The sequence below is a fragment of the Salarias fasciatus genome, chromosome 18, assembly GCF_902148845.1.
Source record: "Salarias fasciatus chromosome 18, fSalaFa1.1, whole genome shotgun sequence".
NCBI lineage: Eukaryota > Metazoa > Chordata > Actinopteri > Blenniiformes > Blenniidae > Salarias > Salarias fasciatus.
The window spans coordinates 2,155,010-2,167,754 of record NC_043762.1 but is presented as its reverse complement, the minus strand read 5'-3'; the positions used below and the strand labels follow the sequence as shown (position 1 = coordinate 2,167,754).

Sequence of the window (12,745 nt, the reverse complement as noted above, 5' to 3'; positions counted from 1 at the left end):
ATTTTTTTGCCAGTGTGCTACTGTGCCATATTGCAGTGAAGGTAACACGCTGTCACTGGTGTCGTCGCTGTGATTTCAGGCGCGGTGTGGACAAGAAGGTCATTCGTCTGCCTCAGGATCACACCGAGGAAAACAACGGCCAAAGTAAGGAGGCAGGTCCTTGAAAGTCACTGCGAGGATTACCTGCAAAGAAAAGACCTCTACACCACCCTCCTCAGCCAGCTCAACAAACCTGGTGGGATTATAAGTAAGTCAGACAATAACATTTGCATACACATTCTGGTGTGGGAGAGTTTCTGATGTTCTGCTTCAGTGTGTGTGTGTGTTTCAGAGAGAGACAGAGGCATTCATCATTTATTACTCTGCCTCCAGGGACTCTCGGACATCAGTTTCAGCGGCCTCCACCAAGACGGGAGCTCCCATGACCAAGGCTGCTGAGAAAAGCTTTCCTCATCGCAGAAACAGACAACTGTGCTACGATTATCGATAATATTTTCACAAACACAATTGAAGGAAAAATCGTGAGTGGTATTTTGATAACTGATGTAAGCGACCATTTACCAGTCTTTACGGTTTATAAAAAACATCAATTTAATACCAAGGAAATCACCTCAGAAAAACTAATAAACAGATCTAAAAAAGCCTTGGACGCAGTGAAAGATGATCTAAAGAAACAGAAAAGGGATGGAGTGTATGTTCAGGATGTAAATGTAGCTTAAGATTCTTTCATGATGAAACCGACAGATTTGTATGACCAACACTGTGGACTCAGGAGTATTGCCAAGAAAAATACTATTGACAAACCATGGATGACTAAAGCACTGCGAAATGCCTGCAAGAAGAAAAATTATTTGTATAGATGTTTTCTAAAATTAAGGTCAAAAGAAGCAGAAGATAGGTATAAGAAATATAGAAATAAATTAGTATGGATAATAAGAAAACACAAAAAGGACTACTATGGTGACTTATTAAATAAAAATAGAAACAATCTGAAAGCTACTTGGGGAATAATAAATAGTGTAATAAAAAATGAAAAAGGAAAATCAGCTTATCCAAATTATTTTGTGAAAAATAGTCATGCGATAAATGATAAAACTGAAATAGCAAATGAGTTTAATGAGTTCTTTGTAAATATAGGCCCCAGACTTGCAGCAAACATACCTACTATAAAAGACAATGCAAATAAAACATAATTATGGATAATGTGGATAGTATTTTTCTTGGTAAGGTAGGAAAAGAAGAAATATTGAATATTGTAAAAAGTTGTGCAAGTAAAGGATCCACTGATGGTGTTGGAATAGATATGATATTGGTAAAAAGTAGGGGTGTTTAAAAAAATCGATTCGGCAATATATCGCGGTACTACGTCACGGGATTCTCGCATCGATTCAAAACACGTCCGTATCGATTTTTAATTATGTATTTTTCGGGTAAATATCCATTGCAGCGTCTTTTTGTGTGCTGCACTTTTACTCCCGGCCACTAGTTGGCAGCGCTCCACACCAGGAGCTTTGCAGAGCCACCAGTCCGGCAGAGCAAGAACAGCATCTCGCGAGAGCTCTCCCGGGTGGCTTCTTTACACTACAGTCTCGCTGTATTTTGTTTACTCATGGTCTTATGGCGGGTGAACTGGAAGACGCTCCGAGGAGTATTTACAAATCAGAAATATGGACGCACTTTGGATTTTACAGCAAGGACGGAGGTAGAGATAAAAGCCACGCCATCTGCAAAATGTGCCTCTCAAAAGTAAAATACTGCAGGAACACCACCAACCTCCGTGCTCATGTTGCAAGGCACCACCAGGACGTAGAGGTAAAGGGAAAACAAGCGACTTCCTCGTCTCAACTTACTCTCGAACAAGTAACTTCAGCCAAATTTGCCTCAAGCTCACCGCGTGCTGCAAAAATAACACACTCGGTGATTTACTACATGTGCAAAGACATGCGCCCTCTGAGCACGGTGGAAGGAGATGGCTTTCGTTTCATGATGAACACTCTGGAACCCAGGTACGCTATACCATCCCGCCAGCACTTCACTGATGTCGCTTTGCCCCGCTTATACAAAGAAGAGAAAACCACTGTTCTGGATGAGCTTCGTCTTGCTGAGCGAGTTGCATTAACATGTGATTCCTGGACATCTAGGTCCACTGAGTCATATGTAACAGTAACAGCACATCACATTGACGAGTGGAAGATTAGTTCTCACGTGTTACAAACACGACCAATGTATGACAGCCACACGGGAGAGAACATTGCTGGTTTTCTGCGTGAAGTTGTGGATGAATGGGGGCTGAGAGCAAAAGAACCCGTGGTTGTTACTGACAATGCTCCCAACATGGCTGTAGCTGCTCGACTGGCAGAGATGGATCACATTCAGTGTTTTGCACATAGCCTTAACCTGGCATCGCAAAAAGCACTCAAACTACCAGCAGTGGCGAGGCTGCTCGGCAGAATAAGACGTGTCACTGGATTCTTCAGACGCAGCACCACTGCAAGTCACCAGCTCCAGCTCAAACAAGCCCAACTGCAGCTACCACAGCACAGACTGATCACAGATGTGGTCACCAGATGGAACAGCTCCTATGATATGACTGAGAGGTTTTTGGAGCAGCAGCCAGCTATCGTCGCAGCACTTCTTTCCAATGAAGTGAGAAAAAATGAAAAGGAAGTGTTCACTCTGACTGAGGCTGACATCACATGCGCAGAGGAGGTACTCAAAGCACTGAAGCCAATGAAAGATGCTACCAAAGTGATGTCTGAGGAGGGCATGCCAACTCTGTCAGTCATTGCGCCACTTCATGCCAAGCTTGTTATGGAAACAGAGGAAAACTCTGAAGAATCACAAACTGTTAAAGACATCAAGGCTGCAATAGCACAAGATCTGTCGAAAAGATATGCCAATGATGAGACCCTGTACATGGCATCTGCTGTTGATCCACGATTCAAGAACCTGCCCTTTCTGCCTGAAGAAAAGCAGAGGCTCATCTACTCCAGACTGACTGATGCTATCGTGACAGAAAAGCAAAAGCACAGTGTAAGTAAATAAAATATAACCTTTTTAGTGATTGTATTATGTAATGTGAATTTTAAAATCTTGTTTTGTTTTTTAGCAAGAACAACATGAAGAGGATCAACCTGCTCCCTCATCAGAACCTGAGAGTCAACCCATTCCCAACATGCCACCCGTCAAGAGGCCCAGAGCATCATGCGCTTTAGCTGATCTCCTTGGTTCCACATTTCCTACTCAGAAAAATGACACTGAAACAAAAAGCGATCAGGAAGCTGCAGAAGATGAGGTCAAGATGTTTAGGATGGAGTCCCCCTTGCCCCTGAATGGTGATCCGCTCAACTGGTGGATGGAGCATGAGGGAGCCTATCCTCGTATTTCCACTGTAGCCCGTCGATTCCTCTGCATCCCGGGCACAAGCGTCTCTGCAGAGAGAGTATTCTCTACAGCAGGAGACATTGTAACGGCAAAAAGAAGTGTGCTGAAAGCTGAGCATGTTGACCAGCTTGTGTTCCTTCAAAAGAATTAAGAGAAAGCACTAAAATTCTGTTGACCATCTTGTGTTTCTTCAAAACAATCTAAAGAGAAAGCACTAAAATTCTTACTGAAACATCTTAAGTGTTTTTTTTCTTGTTGTAAACATCTACCTCTGTTAAGTTGCACTAATGTTAGGTTGCAATAATGTTTGAACTAAAGTCATATTGCACACAGCTTTGGGTTCCATAAGCTACCTTGAATTCCAGATTCTGACAGGCAGATTGTCTTTAAGTTACTGTTTTATGTGGTTGGTATGTGTAAGCTAACTTTTTGATTAGACTTTGCAAACTGCAACAAAGATGCACTGAAGAATTTGATACTTGTGATGTACTTGTTATGTTATTGTATTGATGTTTTACATCTATTAAAATGTTTTTTGTACACATTTGCACATGCATTTGAGCAGGTTTGACAATGATTGCACTTTATTTTCTCAAAACATGTTACATTATTGAAGGTATATTTAGCATTTTTTTAAATTTACTGTTCAAGCAAAAAAATAGCCTGCAACTTGTTTGCTGTTAAATATAGTTGCTTGAGTGCTGCTGTTGCATTAGGGATAAGTAAAATGTGTCTCATACAAGTTTTTTCATGAAGTACAAATTATTGTTTCTGAAAAAACGCAATAATCGTCATAAATATTGGTTTCGGGATATATCGGGATCGTATCGAATTGTGACCCATGAATCGTGATACGAATCGCATCGCCAGATACCAGGCGATACACACCACTAGTAAAAAGTATAATTGAACTGGTTATTGAACCATTTACATACATTTGCAATCTGTTATTTTCAACAGGGGTCTTTCCTGGGAATATGAAAATAGCCAAAGTAGTTCCACTTCATAAAAATGGAGATAAATGTTTTCTCCAACTACAGACCAGTATCCTTAATTCCACAATTTTCAAAAATACTAGAGAAACTGTAAGCAGGTTGGACAAATTCATAAGCAGACACAATACTTTGAGCAATAGTCAGTATGGATTTAGAACCAATCATTCCACATCATTGGCATTAATGGAATTAACTGAAGAAATATCCACCGTAATAGATAAACAATTTTTTGTGAGTGTCTTTGTTGACCTCAAAAAGGCTTTTGATACCACTGACCACACCATACTTCTTACAAAACTGAGCAAATACGGCATTAGAGGGGTGGCACATAGATGGATTTCAAGTTACTTAGACAATAGAAAGCAGTTTGTGCAGATATATAATTCAAAATCCAAATTGCAGTATATTACATGTGGAGTACCTCAGGGATCGGTCCTTGGGCCTAAACTCTTCACTTTGTACATCAATGATTGTGTTTCTGTATCCAAATTGCTCAAATGTATTCTGTTTGCAGATGATACATTTTATTGTGGGAAAGATTTAGCACAGGTGTTAAATGTGGTTAAAGAAGAATTTAAAAGAATAAAAACATGGTTTGATGTAAATAAATTATTACTGAATCTTGAAAAAACAAACTTTATATTTAGTAACAGAGGGAGAGACACTGGTGCTTCAGTTACCATAGATGGTATTAAAATCAATAGAGTAAAGGAAACCCAAGTTTCTGGATGTTATTCTGGATGAAAATTTGGGTTGGAAATCACATATCCAGTATACAAAGGCAAAAATATTAAAAACGATAGCTATGTTACACAAAGTAAAAGATTCACTGGATAACAAAGCATTGTACATTTTATATAACACCATGATCGTTCCACATCTAACCTACTGCATTGAAGTATGGGGAAATGCCTGTAAAACTTATATTAATAATATAAACTTATATTCAATCAGTTTTCATATTACAGAAAAGAGCCATAAGAATAATCAGTAGAAAACGATATAGAGATCCAACTAATCCATTATTCCGCCAATTAAAATTTCTGAAATTCCAAGAACTAGTCGATTACAGTATTCTACAAATTATGCGGAAAGCTCACACAAATACACTGCCAGTTAACATTCAGAATAGGTTTGGAAAAAGAGAAAGTAAGTATAACTTAAAAGGAACAGAGATCTTTAAAAAAAACCAAGGTTTAGGACCGAAATGATGGAACGTTGTGTGTCTGTAAAAGGAATCAGTTTATGGAACAATCTGGAGAAAGAAATCAAAGAATCTAAGTCAAGCACCACATTTAAAATATTATTAAAGCCAGTATGTTAAAGAAATATGACTTTTGTGTATGTATATATGTATACTTATGAACTGTATATATTTTCATGTTTTTTTTTTCTTAATTTTACTTTTTTTGTAATTGATTTCTGGGGATCAGGGGCAGATATAATAAGACTTGTCTTCTTTCTGCTCCCTTTCATTCTTGGTTGGCGACTGTATTTACATGGAACCTTTTTATTTTACAACTGAATGAAACAAAAACAAACATCGAGGACAACCGCACCCAGATCATGTCCACCTTTGGAAAAGTCCTCAAATACGACTCCACAAAAAGGTAACTTTGACACAGATTAAATAAAGTCCACTTATTTCCCTGAGCAGTCACTGTGTCACGGCAAAGCTGCAATGACATTCAGCGGCATTTGTTCAACTCATTTCACATAGCCCTCGTTTTCTAGTGTTCCCCTGGAAACTCTCCGTTTCAAGGGCCAGATAGCCCGAGCACTTCCCCCTCCCCCTCGGTCTGAAAGGGGATGAAGTAGAATCGGGACACCCCCACCACTTCACGTGAGCGCGCAAAACGAAGGGTTAGGGCCCAGGGCGAGGGCTGAGGGGAGAACTGGAATTCACTCCACAGGGTTTCCCCCAGAAAACTTGCTAAGCCTGGTGGTTGGACTGTTACAGAAGCCCACGTGTTTATGAAAAAAAAGAAAGTTAAAAGTTGACAGAAATTTTGAAATTATGACTACTTTGTGTTATTGTCAGCATTTTATTAGCATTACTTAAATGCAGAGTCTTACAGAAAGTCACAATCTTAAAATAAAGTAGGGGTGTGCGACATGACGATATAAGATCGTTAAGGATTATAACATCGGGACGATCTCATAAAACAGAAAGACCGTTAAATCGTCAAGTTCTCCTTGTTCTTTTTTCACCTGTATATAATATTTTTGGGAGTGATGGTGTTACCTGAAAGCTTCAGATAATATCAACTAAATGTTCCCTCTAGTGCAGTTCTCCACATACATAGATACATGCGGCGCAACATTAACGATGATTAAGAAAAAAAACCTGCAGCCACAGCCAGTGCTGCGTTCAGGGACGCAAAGCTAACAGCGAGCGGAGCGCTGTGGAGCTTCTCTGACTGGAGCTGCTGCTGGGTGGAGGCTGGGTGGAGGCTGGGTGGAGCTGCTGCTGGGTGGAGGCTGGTGGAGGCTGGGTGGAGGCTGTGTCAGGCAGAGCTGGTTTACAGCAGCAGTACGGGATCTACAAGAGATCAGCCGCCATAGAAACACCCCAACAAGCTGGAGGGAGAGACGCTGAAGCTAGCACCGATGCTAACGCTAGCTAGCGAGCTACCGCTAGCAGTTCACAAGCTAGCATGAGGGATTTTATATACAACAAATCACAGAAATGTGAAAAGACACTCAGTGAACGTACCATCAAGTTAACAGCTGAAACGAACCTTTAGTCTGATAACTAGAGGAACGCCTTTGGTTTAATGGGATGATGAGGGGCTGTATTTCAATGGAGACAGAGCCCTCTAGTGGTCATGTAGCGCAACTATTAAAACATATCCAATTAAAACTGCTAAAAAGCTATTTGATGTGTTTAGTTTCTTGTGTTACAGAAGTGTACTTTATTGTTCATTATCTTTTACCTCATGTTTAAAAGGAGATAAAAGCTCAGATCTCTGAACAAAAAATAGTTCTCAAGCAGCTGTATTATTCACTCAGGTTATAGATATTAAAGTTAAATTGTTTTTGTTCTAAATTGTTGCCCTTTGAAAGGTAACCAGCTAAGTTTGCATTTTTATTGACCTTTTTAATAATCTATTTTGTGTGTTTAGTTTTTGTGCTACAAAAGTGCACTCTATTGCTGTTCATTACTTTTTTATGTTTGTGTTCATTGCACATTTTGATTAGAAAAAAAAACCTGTACTATTTAAGTTAAAGCCAGTTTCTTTAGCTTAAATTGTCTTTTTTTTCTTTTAGGGTTTTACATGTTTAAATACATTTGATACGTTTTATATGTTTAACATTGGGGGAAAAAATGGTCAAACCTCCAAATTAGTCTAGAAAAATCAATATAAAAAAGAATCGTGATAAAATCATAATCGTGATTTTAATTTTTTAAAAATCGTGATATGAAATTTTTGCCATATCGCCTACCCCTAAAATAAAGTTTTAACAAACAAAAAATAAAACTAAAACAAATCCTAGTGAATCTTAAAACAAGGCACTGCTGTTCACATTTGAAGGTAAAATAAATTAACAAAAATAAAAAAGTGCAAAGATGGTCAAGGTGTAAAATAGGGCTGCCACGATTGGTCGATTAATCACGATTATGTCGACTATTAAAACCATCGACGACTAATTTAATAGTCGACAAGTCATTTTTTTTTTTTTTTTAATTGTTTTTGTCTCGAAACTGCCGCGGCACCGTCCACTGTCGCGTCTGCCTTTCTGTATTTGACACACACGACACCAGACTGGTGTCATGGCTGCCCGGCAGCAGCGGAGCTCAAAGTGTCGGAGCATTACAAGAAAACCTCAGAGAAAAGTGTGCAATGCAGCTATCTGCCAGACACAACCTGCCTTCCACGGCAGCACAACTGCGATGCATGAAGCACGTCGTGGCTCGTGACAACGAAGATTGACCGTCGTCTCGGTAAGCTAATAATATTAGCACAGAGGGCTAACTTGCTGTTTACTCATAGCTGTTAACATTAGCGGTGATGATTGGATTCATTAGCTGCCTTTAGCACACATTTCATGTTTTCTGTAACATTATAACAGTGATGTGTTTTAATAAGAAGTGATCAGACTGATGTTTTCTAACGTTATGTTTCAGAGCTTCACCCCACCTAAGCGGATTCTCTCTGCAGCAGAACATCTGCTCCCAGAGAGAGCAGCCTGTCTCCAACATGTAGAAATGCTGACTGTCCTGGCGGTGAACCAGAGCCCTGTGTAGTTTGGGATTATGTAGAGTCAGAGTGGAATAAAGTTGTATACAGTTGAGCACTGAACAAAAAATGCACTTTTGTTTCGAGTCAGTGAGACGAAAACTTCAATAATTCCTTGGTTGCTTGATGCCAAACACAAATTAAGAAAAAAAAAATTACATGAAGGATTTATTTTTGTGTTGTTTAGGAAAGTGCCTTTTCCTTATTTTACTCAAGTATTTGCACTTTATGGTACACAGTTAAACAAGTGTTTGTTGCATATTTCAATAAAGGTTTAATGAACTATCGTCTGAATTGTCTTTATTTTTAGTTAGTATATACCTGAAACACTTAAAAGCTGAAATTTAATTGTGGCTATGTAAGAGCTTCATGGTGGTGTGATAAACTATGTTCTACTTTAATTTATATATGATGTGATTAGTCAACTAATCAAAAAAATAATCTGTGATTAGTCGACTACCAAAATAATCGTTTGTGGCAGCCCCAGTGTAAAAACAGGGCACTCAGAGGCTGGAGAGGTCTCTGCTGGACTGTCTGACCTCGTCTACTTTTTTAATGAAAAATTGAAGAAAAATTATTGAAAAATTATTTGATTGCTTACAGTTAATATTCTTGTGTTCTTTAAGTATTTGTTGTGTATGGAGTTCACAGCAGTGCAGAAGTCCAGCAGTACCTCCTTCAGCCCAGCAGAGGGCGCAGTGTTACTGTTAAATGTACAGTATAGTGCAGTGTGAGGCAGTAGAAGAAGTATGTATGAATGGAATCCCCCAGACTGATGAAGCAGGTTGTTCGTGGCGGTTCATTAAACAGAAGCACCGCAGTTCCACCGTCTGGACAGTGAATCATTCTGAGGACAGAACACCAACCATTCTGGATTAAATCTGCTAGTTTGATGTTTACCATCGCGACTCGCAGAAGGCTGCTCTGACGACGCGCTAACATCCATGCTAACTCACACCGGCTCTGCCTCATCAACGAGCCGCAGCTTTCTGATGAAAATACGCCTGACCTCTGACCCCTGTGTGTTCACGCATCGACCAGAAGGTGTCGCCACTGCAGCCGTATCACCAGATGCCATTAAAAGCTCTAGAGACCGTCTGTGGTATCGCTGTTATACGTGCATAAAAACATTTAGAATAAATAAACCAGCGACGCTCAGCCTGGCGGGGGGCAAGAGAAGCCTGGTGGCCCGCCAGGCCGAGAAAGCACTGAGGGAACCCTGCTCCGAGTCTCTCTTCTTTTGTGCTTTGTGACAGATCTGCAAAAAGTTATCGGAAAAGGCGCGGCGGAGTGGCGCACAAACATTGCCAACGAACTGGGGCAGGTCCTCATGTGTGTCCTCACCGGCGTGGAGACAGGGTTTCTGCCAGACCTCTTCAGTCCTGGCGCCCCGCCCGCAATAAATTGTGCAGCGCCCGGACAACGGAGAGGAGGGAAAAAAAAAAAAAACTCAGACGGTCCAACACATTAGCTGCGTTAGCTGCCCCCTGCCCACCCCCGAGCCGATGGCTCACATTAGTAGTATTCCCCACCACGGCACCACACGCTCCCCCCAAGCCCCACCCCCAAAAACGAAAAAAAAAAACCAAAAAAAAAAACAAACCACACACGCTCCCCCCCAGCCAAACTTTTCTCCTGCAGGAAACCCTGAGAGAGCGTGGACAAAATGAGGCCGATGGCTGAGGGACTCAAGGCCAGGTACAAGAGGGCTGGGGAGGCGCCTCCAGAACTTCTGTACGTCGACCGTGGCTGCTGTCGCATACATGGCGTCTCCTCCTTGGATCAGCTGTTCGATGAGTGGGTGGAGAGCGGCGTGATGGTGCAGCTGGACATCTTCCACTGGATCAGCCGGTTCAGCGCTGCCCTCCTCACGGACCACCACCCGAAGTACACCCTCTTCAAGTCCGCACTCTCCGCCGCCGTGTTCACCTACAACAAAGATGACATGGCGCTGCTCATCCAGGCCATGTGGGCGGGGCATCTTACAAAACATGATTCTCTGACTGATGCTCAGGTGGTTGAGACCCACATCACCAAACACGACCTGAAACATCACATTCACAATCTTCACTGCTTACTTAAAAGTGCATTAAGGAGTTCAAAACATTAAAAGTACTTATTTTCCGCCATAAATATGTTACAAACATTCAATGATGTGTAGAATGTGCCCTGATATATTCATTCCAAGTACCTCTAACAGCGCTAACTTGTCACTTGAAAGTTGAAGTGTCAGTCTGGCAATTTGTATTTCTTGGGGAGAATTTGAGAGGATGTGACGTAATGCGCGCTCCTGCTGGCCTGACTTCACTCCGTCAGATGCTTAGCGAGCAACAACTGAGCAGTACTGAGGATGGACCGTCCCAGAAAGTAAGAAAAGACCGGCTTCCAGCACTGCCACATCTCCAGCACAGAGCCAGCAGGCAGAGGGACCTTAAGGGTTACTCGAGCGCTTACTAAAAGAGCGAGGAAGGAGGCTGACCACAAGTTACTTACTTCAGTTGAAGTCACTCTTGCGAATCCATCACCTCTTCTGCGTGCCAAGGCTGCAAATGCAGATCCGTGCACATACATGGATGCAAGCCACAGGCACGAGCGCTTCACTAAGCTGCAGTTAAGGCTCGTCCATCCTTCACATGTACGCGTTTCCGCGTCCGCTTTGGAAGGTCCGCGCACCACCGATGCGGACGCGCTTCCTCCCATGCTACATTTTGAGCTCAGCTGTGCGTCTCATGCAGGCGCGGTGATCCACGCAGCCTCGAGAAGCTTTTCCGGCTCTACAGACTGTTTATCTGCTCCTTTATTACGGTTTATTTAGAGAAAATTAAGCACATACATTGTCAGTCCATTATATTTAGTATTAAAGTTTATTTAGCCTTTTTTTCCGTTTCTGAATCGCGGGGCGGCGCCGGAGCGATTAGTTACTTTTTCACTTCTGTCTGCAGACCTTCTCCTCCCTCCAGACAGTCTCTCTCTCTTTCCACCAGTTTTTCACTCTTTCGGTGTCTTTAAGTGGAGCCATCAGGCTGGAGCTCCGTCTACTTTCACTTTTACCATCATGTTTTGTTTGCTATGGCGCTCTGGCGCAGGCGCACACTTCCGCGACCTGCGCGCACTGCGCAACGCGGTCTCAATTTCTGGCTGCTGCGCGGACGTCCGCACGGACCCTAGCGGACAGGAATTCATGACTATTTTTACGTCACGCGGACCAACGCGCAGCACGCACCCACGCGGACATGTGAAGCATGGACGGGCCTTTACGCCCAACGACTGCAGGGGCCGTCTTAGTCTCGTGGTTGCAGTCTGACACACAGTTGCTGCATTTCACTGCACAGCAGCCAAAGACATTCTGCAACTGCCACAGATAAAGCTTCAGCTCCAGGAATAAAGTCTGAAACGTTTTTCTTTGAACAGATGATCAGGGGAGAGCGCGAACGCAGTCCCCCACTACCAGAAATTATGCAGTCGAGATTCCCACATTTGGGGAATTCGCAGGGGTCAGCACAACCGGAGTGCAATGGCTGAGCCTCGCCCTGGGTGAACCACCTTCTTGATCATGGTATCTCCCCTGCCAGGTAAGTATGAATTGTACACGCTCCTCACACACACCCCATTCACGCACACACACACCTCACTCACAGTCCAATCACTCACACCAGCTCCACTAAACCATCCTCCACATCAGGCTGCTTTTCCACCAAGTGCTTCACAAACACCTCATGCTGCTGAGAGCACACTGAGCACAGATTAACAACGTTTTAGTCAAGCCACCACGCTCAAATCTCCCATCATGCATTGCAGTGTCAGCATGTCCTGACTCCACTCAAAAGACTTTGTTTTCAATGTTTCAGTTGCATCAACGTGACTGTCGGTCTGACAGAAAGTTCACATGAAAAACATCAACACACTGACATCAAAACCGTTTAGATCCTCCTCTTAGGACTCAAGAAAATGTATAAAAACCCACATGCACACTTCCTGTTTCTTTGTCATGGACCGTTCTAGTGCTGCCCTCTGCTGCTCATGTGTGTGAACTGCACTCTGTGGCTCAACATGAACATGGAGGCTCACTTCAAGGCTTGCACTTTTTCTCCCTCTGAAACACAAAGGTTGTCTGAAACAGACATC

At 42.3% G+C, this 12,745-nt stretch overlaps 1 non-coding gene across 1 annotated transcript; it reads right to left on the bottom strand.

Moving 5' to 3' along the window:
* Window positions 1–12,036: 12,036 nt before the first annotated feature.
* On the bottom strand, window positions 12,037–12,200 carry LOC115406197 (U1 spliceosomal RNA). Its single transcript, XR_003933510.1, has one exon. It is a non-coding gene; the product is annotated as a U1 spliceosomal RNA (small nuclear RNA).
* Window positions 12,201–12,745: the final 545 nt, after the last annotated feature.